This window comes from Oncorhynchus masou, chromosome 30 (assembly GCF_036934945.1).
Source record: "Oncorhynchus masou masou isolate Uvic2021 chromosome 30, UVic_Omas_1.1, whole genome shotgun sequence".
In the NCBI taxonomy this organism is placed as follows: Eukaryota; Metazoa; Chordata; class Actinopteri; order Salmoniformes; family Salmonidae; genus Oncorhynchus; species Oncorhynchus masou.
Window position 1 is genome coordinate 70,474,686 of NC_088241.1, and position 16,019 is coordinate 70,490,704.

Here is a 16,019-nt window from a genome sequence, read left to right on the forward strand (position 1 = left end):
GATCTAGAGTAGTGAGCCAGAATGTTTCCTCTCACAGGTAGAGTAGTGAAGGGGGATCTAGTGAGCCAGAATGTTTCCTCTCACAGGTAGAGTAGTGAAGGGGGATCTGAGTGAGCCAGAATGTTTCCTCTCACAGGTAGAGTAGTGAAGGGGGATCTGAGTGAGCCAGAATGTTTCCTCTCACAGGTAGAGTAGTGAAGGGGGACTAGTTTAGACCACAGAATGGAACCTCTCACAGGTAGATAGTGCAACTTTAGGGGGATCTGAGTGAGCCAGAATGCACAGAGAGTAGTGAAGGGGGACCTCTCACAGTAGAGTAGTGAAGCACTGGGGGATCTGAGTGAGCCAGAATGTTTCCTCTCACAGGTAGAGTAGTGAAGGGGATCTGAGTGAGCCAGAATGTCACAGGTAGAGTAGTGAAGGGGGATCTGAGTGAGCCAGAATGTTTCCTCTCACAGGTAGAGTAGTGAAGGGGAATCTGAGTGAGCCAGAATGTTTCCTCGGGATGCTGTATTGATGGAGGAAAATCTGAAATGGCACCTTATTCCCTATATGGACTATTTTAGACCAGAAGCCCTGTGGAACCCTACCCTATATAGTGCACTACTTTAGACCAGAGCCCTATGGAACCCTATTCCCTACACAGTGCACTATTTTAGACCAGAAGCCCTGTGGCACCCTATTCCCTATATAGTGCACTACTTTAGACCAGAGCCCTATGGAACCCTATTCCCTACATTGTGCACTACTTTCGATCAGAGAGATATGGAACCCTATTCCCTATATTTAGTGCACTACTTTAGACCACAGCCCTATGGAACCCTATTCCCTATATAGTGCACTACTTTAGACCAGAGTCATATGGAACCCTATTCCCTACACAGCGCACTACTTTAGACCAGAGCCCTATGGAACCCTATTCCCTATATAGTGCACCATTTTAGACCAGAGCCCTATGGGACCCTATTCCCTATATAGTACACTATTTTAGACGAGAGCCCTATGGAACCCTATTCCCTATATAGTACACTATTTTAGACCAGAGCCCTATGGAACCCTATTCCCTATATTTAGTGCACTACTTTAGACCAGAGCCCTATGGAACCCTATTCCCTATATAGTGCACTACTTTAGACCAGAGTCATATGGAACCCTATTCCCTATATAGTGCACTACTTTAGACCAGAGTCATATGGAACCCTATTCCCTACACAGTGCACTACTTTAGACCAGAGCCCTATGGAACCCTATTCCCTATATAGTGCACTACTTTAGACCAGAGCCCTGTGTATGGAATAGGGAGCCATGTAGGACAAAGGCCTGTGTGTGTGTGTGTGTGTGTGTGTGTGTGTGTGTGTGTGTGTGTGTGTGTGTGTGTGTGTGTGTGTGTGTGTGTGTGTGTGTGTGTGTGTGTGTGTGTGTGTGTGTGTGTGTGTGTGTGTGTGTGTGTGTGTGTGTGTGTGTGTGTGTGTGTGACTGGGTTGATGCTGAAATTAACTCTGTGAGCGTTCATCAGAAGGACTGTGCCATGTGATACTACAGTCTCACCATCGCTTGATCATTTGTGATTCTGCTAATATGGCAGAAATAAATATTGTATTTTCTTTGAGAGAATGGATATTTGTGTCATCCAAGGGTAATATTATTGAATTTGCTACACTGTTTGTTACCCATGTCTATATATCTAATCCCCATGTCTATATGTCTAATCCCCATGTCTCTATGTCAAATCCCCATGTCTAATCCCCATGTCTATATGCCTAATCCCCATGTCTATATGTCTAATCCCCATGTCTATATGTCTAATCCCCATGTCTATATATATCTAATCCCCATGTCTAAATGTCTAATCCCCATGTCTATATATCTAATCCCCATGTCTATATGTCTAATCCCCATGTCTATATGTCTAATCCCCATGTCTATGTGTCTAATCCCCACGTCTAATCCCCATGTCTATATGTCTATTCCCCATGTCTATATGTCTAATCCCCATGTCTAAATGTCTAATCCCCATGTCTATATGTCTAATCCCCATGTCTATATATCTAATCACCATGTCTATATGTCTAATCCCCATGTCTATGTCTAAATGTCTAATCCCCATGTCTAATCCCCATGTCTATATGTCTAATCCCCATGTCTATATGTCTAATCCCCATGTATATATGTCTAATCCCCATGTCTATATGTCTAATCCCCATGTCTATGTCTAAATGTCTAATCCCCATGTCTAATCCCCATGTCTATATGTCTAATCCCCATGTCTATATATCTAATCCCCATATCTATATGTATAATCCCCATGTCTATTCCCCATGTCTATATGTCTAATCCCCATGTCTATATATCTAATCCCCATGTCTATATGTCTAATCCCCATGTCTATTCCCCATGTCTATATGTCTAATCCCCATGTCCATATGTCTAATCCCCTTGTCTATTCCCCATGTCTATATATCTAATCCCCATGTCTATATGTCTAATCCCCATGTCTATATGTCTAATCCCCATGTCTATATGTCTAATCCCCATGTCTATATGTCTAATCCCCATGTCTATGTCTAAATGTCTAATCCCCATGTCTAATCCCCATGTCTATATGTCTAATCCCCATGTCTATATGTCTAATCCCCATGTCTATATGTCTAATCCCCATGTCTATATGTCTAATCCACATGTCTATGTCTAAATGTCTAATCCCCATGTCTAATCCCCATGTCTATATGTATAATACCCATGTCTATATGTCTAATCCCAATATCTATATGTATAATCCCCATGTCTTTTCCCCGTGTCTATATGTCTAATCCCCATGTCTATATATCTAATCCACATGTCTATATGTCTAATCCCCATGTCTATTCCACATGTCTATATGTCTATTCACCATGTCTATATTTCTAATCCCCATGTCCATATGTCTAATCCCCTTGTCTATTCCCCATGTCTATATATCTAATCCCCATGTCTATTTGTCTAATCCCCATGTCTATATGTCTAATCCCCATGTCTATATATCTAATCCCCATGTCTAATCCCTATGTCTATATATCTAATCCCCATGTCTATATATCAAATCCCCATGTATATTTGTCTAATCCCCATGTCTATAAATGTAATCCCCATGTCTACATGTCTAATCCCCATATCTATATATCTAATCCCCATGTATATTTGTCTAATCCCCATGTCTAATCCCTATGTCTATATATATAATCCCCATGTATATATGTCTAACCCCCTGTCTATATGTCTAATCCCCATGTCTATATATCTAATCCCCATGTTTATTTTTCTAATCCCCATGTCTAATTCCTATGTCTATATATATAATCCCCATGTCTATATGTCTAATCCCCATGTCTAATCCCTATGTCTATATATATAATCCCCATGTCTATATGTCTAATCCCCATGTCTATATGTCTAATCCCCATGTCTAATCCCTATGTCTATATATCAAATCCCCATGTCTATATGTCTAATGCCCATGTCTAAATGTGTAATCCCCATGTCTAATCCCCATGTCTATATATCAAATCCCCATGTTTATATATCTAATCCCCATGTCTATATATATATATCTAATCCCCATGTCTATATATATCTAATCCCCATGTCTATATATATCTAATCCCCATGTCTATATATCTAATCCCCATGTCTATATATATCTAATCCCCATGTCTATATGTCTAATCCCCATGTCTATATATCTAATCCCCATGTCTAATCCCTATGTCTATATATGTAATCCCCATGTCTAATCCCTATGTCTATATATCTAATCCCCATGTCTATATATCTAATCCCCATGTCTATATATCTAATCCCCATGTCTATATATCTAATCCCCATGTCTAATCCCTATGTCTATATATATAATCCCCATGTCTATATGTCTAATCCCCATGTCTATATATCTAATCCCCATGTCTAATCCCTATGTCTATATATCTAATACCCATGTCTATATATCAAATCACCATGTCTATATGTCTATTGCCCATGTCTAAATGTGTAATCCCCATGTCTAATCCCCATGTCTATATATCAAATCCCCATGTTTATATGTCTAATCCCCATGTCTATAAGTGTAATCCCCATGTTTATATATCTAATCCCCATGTCTATATGTGTAATCCCCATCTCCATATGTCTGATCCCCATGTCTATAAGTGTAATCCCCATGTCTGCATGTCTAATCCCCATATCTATATATCTAATCCCCATGTCTATTTGTCTAATCCCCATGTCTAATCCCTATGTCTATGTATATAATCCCCATGTCTATATGTCTAATCCCCATTTCTATGTATCTAATCCCCATGTCTAATCCCTATGTCTATATATCTAATCCCCATGTCTATGTATCTCATCCCCATGTCTAAATGTGTAATCCCCATGTCTATATGTCTAATCCCCATGTCTATATGTCTAATCCCCATGTCTATATGTCTAATCCCCATGTCTATATATCTAATCCCCATGGCTATATGTCTAATCCCCATGTCTATATATATCTAATCCCCATGTCTATATATCTAATCCCCATGGCTATATGTCTTATCCCCATGTCTATATATATCTAATCCCCATGTCTATATGTCTAATCCCCATGTCTATATATATCTAATCCCCATGTCTATATATCTAATCCCCATGGCTATATGTCTTATCCCCATGTCTATATATATCTAATCCCCATGTCTATATGTCTAATCCCCATGTCTATATGTCTAATCCCCACGTCTAATCCCCATGTCTATATGTCTAATCCCCATGGCTATATGTCTTATCCCCATGTCTATATATATCTAATCCCCATGTCTAAATGTCTAATCCCCATGTCTATATATATCTAATCCCCATGTCTATATATCTAATCCCCATGGCTATATGTCTTATCCCCATGTCTATATATATCTAATCCCCATGTCTATATGTCTAATCCCCATGTCTATATATCTAATCCCCATGTCTATATATCTAATCCCCATGACAAAATGTCTAATCCCCATGTCTATATGTCTAATCCCCATGTCTATATATATCTAATCCCCATGTCATATGTCTAATCATCATGTCTATATGTCTATTCCCCATGTCCATGTCTAATCCCCATGTCTATATGTCTATTCCCCATGTCTATATGTCTAATCCCCATGTCTAATCCCCATTTCTATATGTCTATTCCCCGTGTCTATATGTCTAATCCCCATGTCTATATGTTCTAATCCCCATGTCTATATGTCTATTCCCCATGTCTATATGTCTATTCCCCATGTATATATGTGTAATCCCCATGTCTATATTTCTAATCCCGATGTCTATGTCTAATCCCCATGTCTATATATCTAATCCCCATGTCTATATGTCTAATCCCCATGTCTATATGTCTAATCCCCATGTCTAAATGTCTAATCCCCATGTCTATATGTCTAATCCCCATGTCATATGTCTAATCAGCATGTCTATATGTCTATTCCCCATGTCTATTTATATCTAATCCCCATGTCTATATATATCTAATCCCCATGTCATATGTCTAATCATCATGTCTATATGTCTATTCCCCATGTCCTTGTCTAATCCCCATGTCTATATGTCTATTCCCCATGTCTATATGTCTAATCCCCATGTCTAATCCCCATGTCTATATGTCTATTCCCCGTGTCTATATGTCTAATCCCCATGTCTATATGTTCTAATCCCCATGTCTATATATCTAATTCCCATGTCTACATATCTAATCCCCATGTATATATGTGTAATCCCCATGTCTATGTCTAAATGTCTAATCCCCATGTCTATATGTCTAATCCCCATGTCTATATGTCTAATCCCCATGTCTAATCCCTATGTCTATATATCTAATCCCCATGTCTACATATCTAATCCCCATGTCTATATGTGTAATCCCCATGTCAATATGTCTAATCCCCATGTCTATATGTCTAATCCCCATGTCTATATATCTAATCCCCATGTCTATATATGTCTAATCCGCATGTCTATTTATGTCTAATCCCCATGTCTATATATATATCTAATCCCCATGTCTATATGTCTAATCCCCATGTCTATATGTGTAATCCTCATGTCTATATATCTAATCCCCATGTCTATATGTGTAATCCCCATGTATATGTCTAAATGTCTAATCCCCATGTCTATATGTCTAATCCCCATGTCTAATCCCCATGTCCATATGTCTAATCCCCATGTCCATATGTCTAATCCCCATGTCCATATGTCTAATCCCCATGTCTATATGTCTAATCCCCATGTCTAATCCCCATGTCTATATGTCTAATCCCCATGTATATATGTCTAATCCCCATGTCTATATGTCTATTCCCCATTTCTATGTCTATTCCCCATGTCTATATGTGTAATCCCCATGTCTATATGTCTAATCCCCATGTCTATATGTCTAATCCCCATGTCTAATCCCCATATCTAATCCACATGTCTGTATGTCTATTCCCCATGTCTATATGTCAATTCCCCATGTCTATATGTCTATTCCCCATGTCTATATATCTAATCCCCATGTCTATATGTCTATTCCCCATGTCTATATATCTAATCCCCATGTCTATATATATCTAATCCCCATGTCTATATATATCTAATCCCCATGTCTATATACATCTAATCCCCATGTCATATGTCTAATCATCATGTCTATATGTCTATTCCCCATGTCCATGTCTAATCCCCATGTCTATATGTCTATTCCCCATGTCTATATGTCTAATCCCCATGTCTAATCCCCATTTCTATATGTCTATTCCCCGTGTCTATATGTCTAATCCCCATGTCTATATGTTCTAATCCCCATGTCTATATATCTAATTCCCATGTCGACATATCTAATCCCCATGTCTATATGTGTAATCCCCATGTCTATGTCTAAATGTCTAATCCCCATGTCTATATGTCTAATCCCCATGTCTATATGTCTAATCCCCATGTCTAATCCCCGTGTCTATATGTCTAATCCCCATGTCTATATGTGTAATCGCCATGTCTATATGTCTAATCCCCATGTCTATATGTTCTAATCCCCATGTCTATATATCTAATTCCCATGTCTACATATCTAATCCCCATGTCTATATGTGTAATCCCCATGTCTATGTCTAAATGTCTAATCCCCATGTCTATATGTCTAATCCCCATGTCTATATGTCTAATCCCCATGTCTATATATCTAATCCCCATGTCTATATATCTAATCCCCATGTCTACATATCTAATCCCCATGTCTATATGTGTAATCCCCATGTCAATATGTCTAATCCCCATGTCTATATGTCTAATCCCCATGTCTATATATCTAATCCCCATGTCTATATATGTCTAATCCGCATGTCTATATATGTCTAATCCCCATGTCTATATATATCTAATCCTCATGTCTATATGTCTAATCCCCATGTCTATATGTGTAATCCTCATGTCTATATATATCTAATCCCCATGTCTATATGTGTAATCCCCATGTCTAATCCCTATGTCTATATGTGTAATCGCCATGTCTATATGTCTAATCCCCATGTCTAAATGTTCTATTCCCCATGTCTATATATCTAATTCCCATGTCTATATGTGTAATCCCCATGTATATGTCTAAATGTCTAATCTCCATGTATATATGTCTAATCCCCATGTCTATATGTCTATTCCCCATATCTATGTCTATTCCCCATGTCTATATGTGTAATCCCCATGTCTATATGTCTAATCCCCATGTCTATATGTCTAATCCCCATGTCTATATGTCTAATCCCCATGTCTAATCCCCATATCTAATCCCCATGTCTATATGTCTATTCCCCATGTCTATATGTCTATTCCCCATGTCTATATGTCTATTCCCCATGTCTATATATCTAATCCCCATGTCTATATGTCTATTCCCCATGTCTATATATCTAATCCCCATGTCTATATGTCTATTCCCCATGTCTATATGTCTATTCCCCATGTATATATGTGTAATCCCCATGTATATATGTGTAATCCCCATGTCTAAATGTCTAATCCCCATGTCTATATTTCTAATCCCCATGTCTATATGTCTATTCCCCATGTATATATATGTAATCCCCATGTCTATATTTCTAATCCCGATGTCTATGTCTAATCCCCATGTCTATATATCTAATCCCCATGTCTATATGTCTAATCCCCATGTCTATATGTCTAATCCCCATGTCTAAATGTCTAATCCCCATGTCTATATGTCTAATCCCCATGTCTATATGTCTAATCAGCATGTCTATATGTCTATTCCCCATGTCTATTTATATCTAATCCCCATGTCTATATATATCTAATCCCCATGTCATATGTCTAATCATCATGTCTATATGTCTATTCCCCATGTCCTTGTCTAATCCCCATGTCTATATGTCTATTCCCCATGTCTATATGTCTAATCCCCATGTCTAATCCCCATGTCTATATGTCTATTCCCCGTGTCTATATGTCTAATCCCCATGTCTATATGTTCTAATCCCCATGTCTATATATCTAATTCCCATGTCTACATATCTAATCCCCATGTCTATATGTGTAATCCCCATGTCTATGTCTAAATGTCTAATCCCCATGTCTATATGTCTAATCCCCATGTCTATATGTCTAATCCCCATGTCTAATCCCTATGTCTATATATCTAATCCCCATGTCTACATATCTAATCCCCATGTCTATATGTCTAATCCCCATGTCTATATGTCTAATCCCCATGTCTATATGTCTAATCCCCATGTCTATATATCTAATCCCCATGTCTATATATGTCTAATCCCATGTCTATTTATGTCTAATCCCCATGTCTATATATATATATCTAATCCCCATGTCTATATGTCTAATCCCCATGTCTATATGTCTAATCCCCATGTCTATATGTCTAATCCCCATATATGTCTAATCCCCCATGTCTATATGTGTAATCCCCATGTCTATATGTCTAAATGTCTAATCCCCATGTCTATATGTCTAATCCCCATGTCTATATGTCTATCCCCATGTCTAATATGTCTAATCCCCATGTCTATATGTCTAATCCCCATGTCTATATGTGTAATCCCCATGTATATGTCTAAATGTCTAATCTAATCCCCATGTCTATATATGTCTAATCCCCATGTCTATATGTCTAATCCCCATGTCTATATGTCTATTCCCCATGTCTATATGTCTAATCCCCATGTCTATATGTCTAATCCCCATGTCTATATGTCTAATCCCCATGTCTATATGTCTAATCCCCATGTCTATATGTCTAATCCCCATGTCTATATGTCTAATATGTCTAAATGTCTAATCCCCATGTCTATATGTCTAATTCCCCATGTCTATATGTCTAATCCCCATGTCTAATATATCTAATCCCCATGTCTATATGTCTATTCCCCATGTCTATGTCTAATATCTAATCCCCATGTCTATATGTCTATTCCCATGTCTATATGTCTATTCCCCATGTATATATGTGTAATCCCCATGTATATATGTGTAATCCCCATGTCTAAATGTCTAATCCCCATGTCTATATATCTAATCCTCATGTCTATATGTCTATTCCCCATGTCTATATATCTAATCCCCATGTCTATATTTCTAATCCCGATGTCTATGTCTAATCCCCATATCTAATCCCCATGTCTGTATGTCTATTCCCCATGTCTATATGTCAATTCCCCATGTCTATATGTCTATTCCCCATGTCTATATGTCTATTCCCCATGTCTATATATCTAATCCCCATGTCTATATGTCTATTCCCCATGTCTATATGTCTATTCCCCATGTATATATGTGTAATCCCCATGTATATATGTGTAATCCCCATGTCTAAATGTCTATATATCTAATCCCCATGTCTATATGTCTATTCCCCATGTCTATATGTCTATTCCCCATGTCTATATCTAATATGTCTATGTCTAATCCCCATGTCTATATATCTAATCCCCATGTCTAAATGTCTAATCCCCATGTCTATATATCTAATCCCCATGTCTATATGTCTAATCCCCATGTCTATATGTCTAATCCCCATGTCTAAATGTCTAATCCCCATGTCTATATGTCTAATCCCCATGTCTATATGTCTAATCCCCATGTCTAATCCCCATGACTAAAAGTCTAATCCCCATGACTATATATATAATCCCCATGTCTATGTCTAATCCCCATGTCTATATATCTATTCCCCATGTCTATATGTCTAATCCCCATATCTATGTCTAATCCCCATGTCTATATGTCTAATCCCCATGTCTAATCCCCATGACTAAAAGTCTAATCCCCATGACTATATATATAATCCCCATGTCTATGTCTAATCCCCATGTCGATATATCTATTCCCCATGTCTAAATGTCTAATCCCATATCTATGTCTAATCCCCATGTCTATGTCTAATCCCCGTGTCTATGTCTAATCCCCATGTCTATATATCTATTCCCCATGTCTATATGTCTAATCCCCATGTCTATGTCTAATCCCCATGTCTATATATCTATTCCCCATGTCTATATGTCTAATCCCCATGTCTATGTCTAATCCCCATGTCTATATATCTATTCCCCATGTCTGTATGTTATCCTGCCTCTTATTTTGGGTATTTATTTATTTTTTTTTTTTTTTTGTTTAGTTAAAGGACATTATCAGTGGACACCTTTTTCAGCTGCAGACTGTTTTGACATATCTTTTGTAAACATGTTATTAGTCCCAACAATGATGTGACCACAGAACACTGTTATAGGTACATGTATGTCAACATTTCTGTAGCGATTAAAACAGCATTGTACCCCGTTAAATCTACTAGCATATGAAGGATGTCAAATAAATGAGTATATAAATCAGCCATGTCTTCTTCTTCTTCGAGATTGGCACCCTATTCACTACATAGTCCACTGCTTTTGACCAGAGCCAAGTAGCCCACTATATAGGAAATAATCAAATTGAAACCAAATCAAACTTTATTAGTCACATGCGAGGAATAGAACAATTGTAGAACTTACTGTGAACTTTGATTTACAAGCCCTTAAACCAACAGTTCAGTTCAAGAAGAGTTAAGAAAATATTTACCAAATAAACTTAAGTTTAAAAAATTATAAAAAGTAACACAAGAAAATAACAATAACGAGGCTTTATACAGGGGGTACTGGTACCGAGTCAATGTGGAGGCTATATACAGGGGGTACCGATACAGAGTCAATGTGGAGGCTATATACAGAGTCAATGTGGACTATATACAGGGGGTACCGATACAGAGTCAATGTGGAGGCTATATACAGGGGGTACCGATACAGAGTCAATGTGGAGGCTATATACAGGGGGTACCGGTACAGAGTCAATGTGGAGGCTATATACAGGGGGGGGGTCAACCGGTACAGAGTCAATGTGGAGGCTACATACAGGGAGGTACCGGTACAGAGTCAATGTGGAGGCTATATACACGGGGGTACCAGTACAGAGTCAATGTGGAGGCTATATACAGGGGGTACCGATACAGAGTCAATGTGGAGGCTATATACAGGTGGTACCGGTACAGAGTCAATGTGGAGGCTATATACAGGGGGTACCGATACAGAGTCAATGTGGAGGCTATATACAGGGGGTACCGATACAGAGTCAATGTGGAGGCTATATACAGGGGCTATATACAGGGGGTACCAGTACAGAGTCAATGTGGAGGCTATATACAGGGGGTACCGATACAGAGTCAATGTGGAGGCTATATACAGGGGGTACCGATACAGAGTCAATGTGGAGGCTATATACAGGGGATACTGGTACAGAGTCAATGTGGAGGCTATATACAGGGGGTACCGGTACAGAGTCAATGTGGAGGCTATATACAGGGGATACTGGTACAGAGTCAATGTGGAGGCTATATACAGGGGGGTACCGGTACAGAGTCAATGTGGAGGCTATATACAGGGGATACTGGTACAGAGTCAATGTGGAGGCTATATACAGGGGGTACCGATACAGAGTCAATGTGGAGGCTATATACAGGGGGTACCGATACAGAGTCAATGTGGAGGCTATATACAGGGGGTACCGGTACAGAGTCAATGTGGAGGCTATATACAGGGGGTACCGGTACAGAGTCAATGTGGAGGCTATATACAGGGGGGGGGTGGACCAGTACAGAGTCAATGTGGAGGCTATATACAGGGGGTACCGGTACAGAGTCAATGTGGAGGCTATATACAGGGGGTAGGCCAGGGGTACAGAGTCAATGTGGAGGCTATATACAGGGGATACCGATACAGAGTCAATGTGGAGGCTATATACAGGGGGGTACCAGGGGTACAGAGTCAATGTGGAGGCTATATACAGGGGATACTGGTACAGAGTCCATGTGGAGGCTATATACATGTGGGGTACCAGGGGGGTACAGAGTCAATGTGGAGGCTATATACAGGGGGTGGACCAGGGGGGACAGAGTCAATGTGGAGGCTATATACAGGGGGTACCGGTACAGAGTCAATGTGGAGGCTATATACAGGGTGTACTCCATCGCAGTGCTAGCTGGCCACTAGGGATCCTGGTTGGAGTCCAGGCTCTGTCGTATCCGGCCACGACCGGGAGACCCATGGGGCGGCGCCCAACGGCGTTAGGGGAAGGTTTGGCTGGCCGGGATGTCCTTGTCCTTTTCGCACTCTAGCGACTCCTGTGGCAGAGGTGTGCGGTGTTTCCTCTGACACGGTGCGGCTGGCTTCCAGGTGAAGGGGGCAGTGTGTCAAGAAGCAGTGTGGCTTGGTTGGATCGTGTTTTGGAGGACCCACTGCTCTCGACCTTCGCCTCTCCCGAGTCCGTACGGGAGTTGCAGCGATGAGACAAGACTGTAACTACCACTTGGATATCATGAAATTGGGTAGAAAAAGGGGAAGAAAAAACATCTCTTTCTCTGAGCAATTAAATTAGTATACTATAAATACCCAAATGTAGAGGATGCAATATAGTTCAGTATTTGAATTATTTTTGATACGCTCATTATTGCTCATCTTGATCAAGGGTGAATAATTTGGGACCCCACTGCATATTTCAGGGAAGCAACTGAGCTAAATCAGATAGCAACCGAGCTAAATCAGACAGCAACCGAGCTAAATCAGACAGCAACCGAGCTAAATCAGATAGCAACCGAGCTAAATCAGATAGCAACCGAGCTAAATAAGATAGCAACCGAGCTAAATCAGATAGCAACCGAGCTAAATCAGATAGCAACCGAGCTAAATCAGATAGCAACCGAGCTAAATAAGATAGCAACCGAGCTAAATAAGATAGCAACCGAGCTAAATAAGATAGCAACCGAGCAAAATCAGATAGCAACCGAGCTAAACCAGATAGCAACAGCATTCATTGCATCATTGTGCTTTCGACCAAAAAATGTGAGTTAATTAATCACCTCAATCAATCACTTAATTACTCAGAACAAGTTTTCCATTTCCAACAGTGGGTTCAATAATGTGTGTCTGTGTGTCTAATGAGGATGAACAATTTATCACAAAGAGGAAATGGATTACATTTCAAATACACACTTTGAATTGATAGTGCCTGTTTAAGTCATGGTCAATAACTCCGTCTAATTCTCAAGGGGAGATTCAGGACCAGTCTACTACTACAGGAGAATAATCTTACCAACTCGTTTATATTTCTGCACATTAATTGGGCGTGATGATCGACCTACCTTAAAAACTGTGGTCCCAATGAGCTCTCATTTCTCCCAAGTGTGCACTTGTTTACTACCAGGAAATGATTGTCATGTAGGAAACTCCATCTAGCCCATAATAACCACCAATCAGATGCTTTCACATTTAGTCAACAAGAACACAAGTGCACACTTCAAAGGAAGGATACCGTATTGAGATGAAACCCCTGCATTGTACTAATCTAGTAGGGATCCCTCATTGGCCAGATGTGGTGGAGGGATCACTCATTGGCCAGATGTGGTGGAGGGATCCCTCATTGGCCAGATGTGGTGGAGGGATCACTCATTGGCCAGATGTGGTGGAGGGATCCTCATTGGCCAGATGTGGTGGAGGGATCCCTCATTGGCCAGATGTGGTGGAGGGATCCCTCATTGGCCAGATGTGGTGGAGGGATCCCTCATTGGCCAGATGTGGTGGAGGGATCCCTCATTGGCCAGATGTGGTGGAGGGATCACTCATTGGCCAGATGTGGTGGAGGGATCCCTCATTGGCCAGATGTGGTGGAGGGATCCCTCATTGGCCAGATGTGGTGGAGGGATCCCTCATTGGCCAGATGTGGTGGAGGGATCCCTCATTGGCCAGGTGTGGTGGAAAACAGGTGAAACCTCCCTCATTACAGGTGTGGTAACAGGTAAACCCAGTAACCCTCCCTCATTAGACAGGTGTGGTAGAAAACAGGTAAACCTACAGTAACCCTCCCTCATTAGACAGGTGTGGTAGAAAACAGGTAAACCTACAGTAACCCTCCCTCATTAGCCAGGTGTGGTAGAAAACAGGTAAACCTACAGTAACCCTCCCTCATTAGCCAGGTGTGGTAGAAAACAGGTAAACCTACAGTAACCCTCCCTCATTAGCCAGGTGTGGTAGAAAGCAGGTAAACCTACAGTAACCCTCCCTCATTAGCCAGGTGTGATGGAAAACAGGTAAACCTACAGTAACCCTCCCTCATTAGACAGGTGTGGTGGAAAACAGGTAAACCTACAGTAACCCTCCCTCATTAGACAGGTGTGGTGGAAAACAGGTAAACCTACAGTAACCCTCCCTCATTAGCCAGGTGTGGAGGAAAACAGGTAAACCTACAGTAACCCTCCCTCATTAGCCAGGTGTGGTAGAAAACAGGTAAACCTACAGTAACCCTCCCTCATTAGTCAGGTGTGGTAGAAAACAGGTAAACCTACAGTAACCCTCCCTCATTAGCCAGGTGTGGTAGAAAACAGGTAAACCTACAGTAAGGTGTGGTAGAAAACAGGTAAACCTACAGTAACCCTCCCTCATTAGACAGGTGTGATGGAAAACAGGTAAACCTACAGTAACCCTCCCTCATTAGCCAGGTGTGGTGGAAAACAGGTAAACCTACAGTAACCCTCCCTCATTAGACAGGTGTGGTGGAAAACAGGTAAACCTACAGTAACCCTCCCTCATTAGCCAGGTGTGGTAGAAACAGGTAAACCTACAGTAACCCTCCCTCATTAGCCAGGTGTGGTAGAAAACAGGTAAACCTACAGTAACCCTCCCTCATTAGCCAGGTGTGGTAGAAAACAGGTAAACCTACAGTAACCCTCCCTCATTAGCCAGGTGTGGTAGAAAACAGGTAAACCTACAGTAACCTCCCTCATTAGACAGGTGTGGTGGAAAACAGGTAAACCTACAGTAACCCTCCCTCATTAGACAGGTGTGATGGAAAACAGGTAAACCTACAGTAACCCTCCCTCATTAGACAGGTGTGATGGAAAACAGGTAAACCTACAGTAACCCTCCCTCATTAGCCAGGTGTGGTAGAAAACAGGTAAACCTACAGTAACCCTCCCTCAGGTGTGGTTAAGACAGGTGTGGTGGAAAACAGGTAAACCTACAGTAACCCTCCCTCATTAGCCAGGTGTGGTGGTAGAAAACAGGTAAACCTACAGTAACCCTCCCTCATTAGCCAGGTGTGGTGGAAAACAGGTAAACTCACAGAAGCTTCTCTATAGAATTTCCCGCCACTTCTCCTTCTACTTCTTCTATGGTATTATGGCAGTCCTCACAATGTTAGAGGTGAACGTACAGCCACCTACTGGATGGGTGACAACTGATAAACTTTAATGCAGAAATAATATTGGAAGGTGGAAAAAGGTAAATACAAAAACTACAACTTTTCTCCTTCAATCGGACTGTAACCCTCCCTCATTAACTGAGAAAACAGGTAAACCACAGTCCCTCCCCATTACAGGTTCAGGAGCAAGAGGTGTGGTGGAAGGTAAACCTACAGGAACCTCCCTCCCTGTA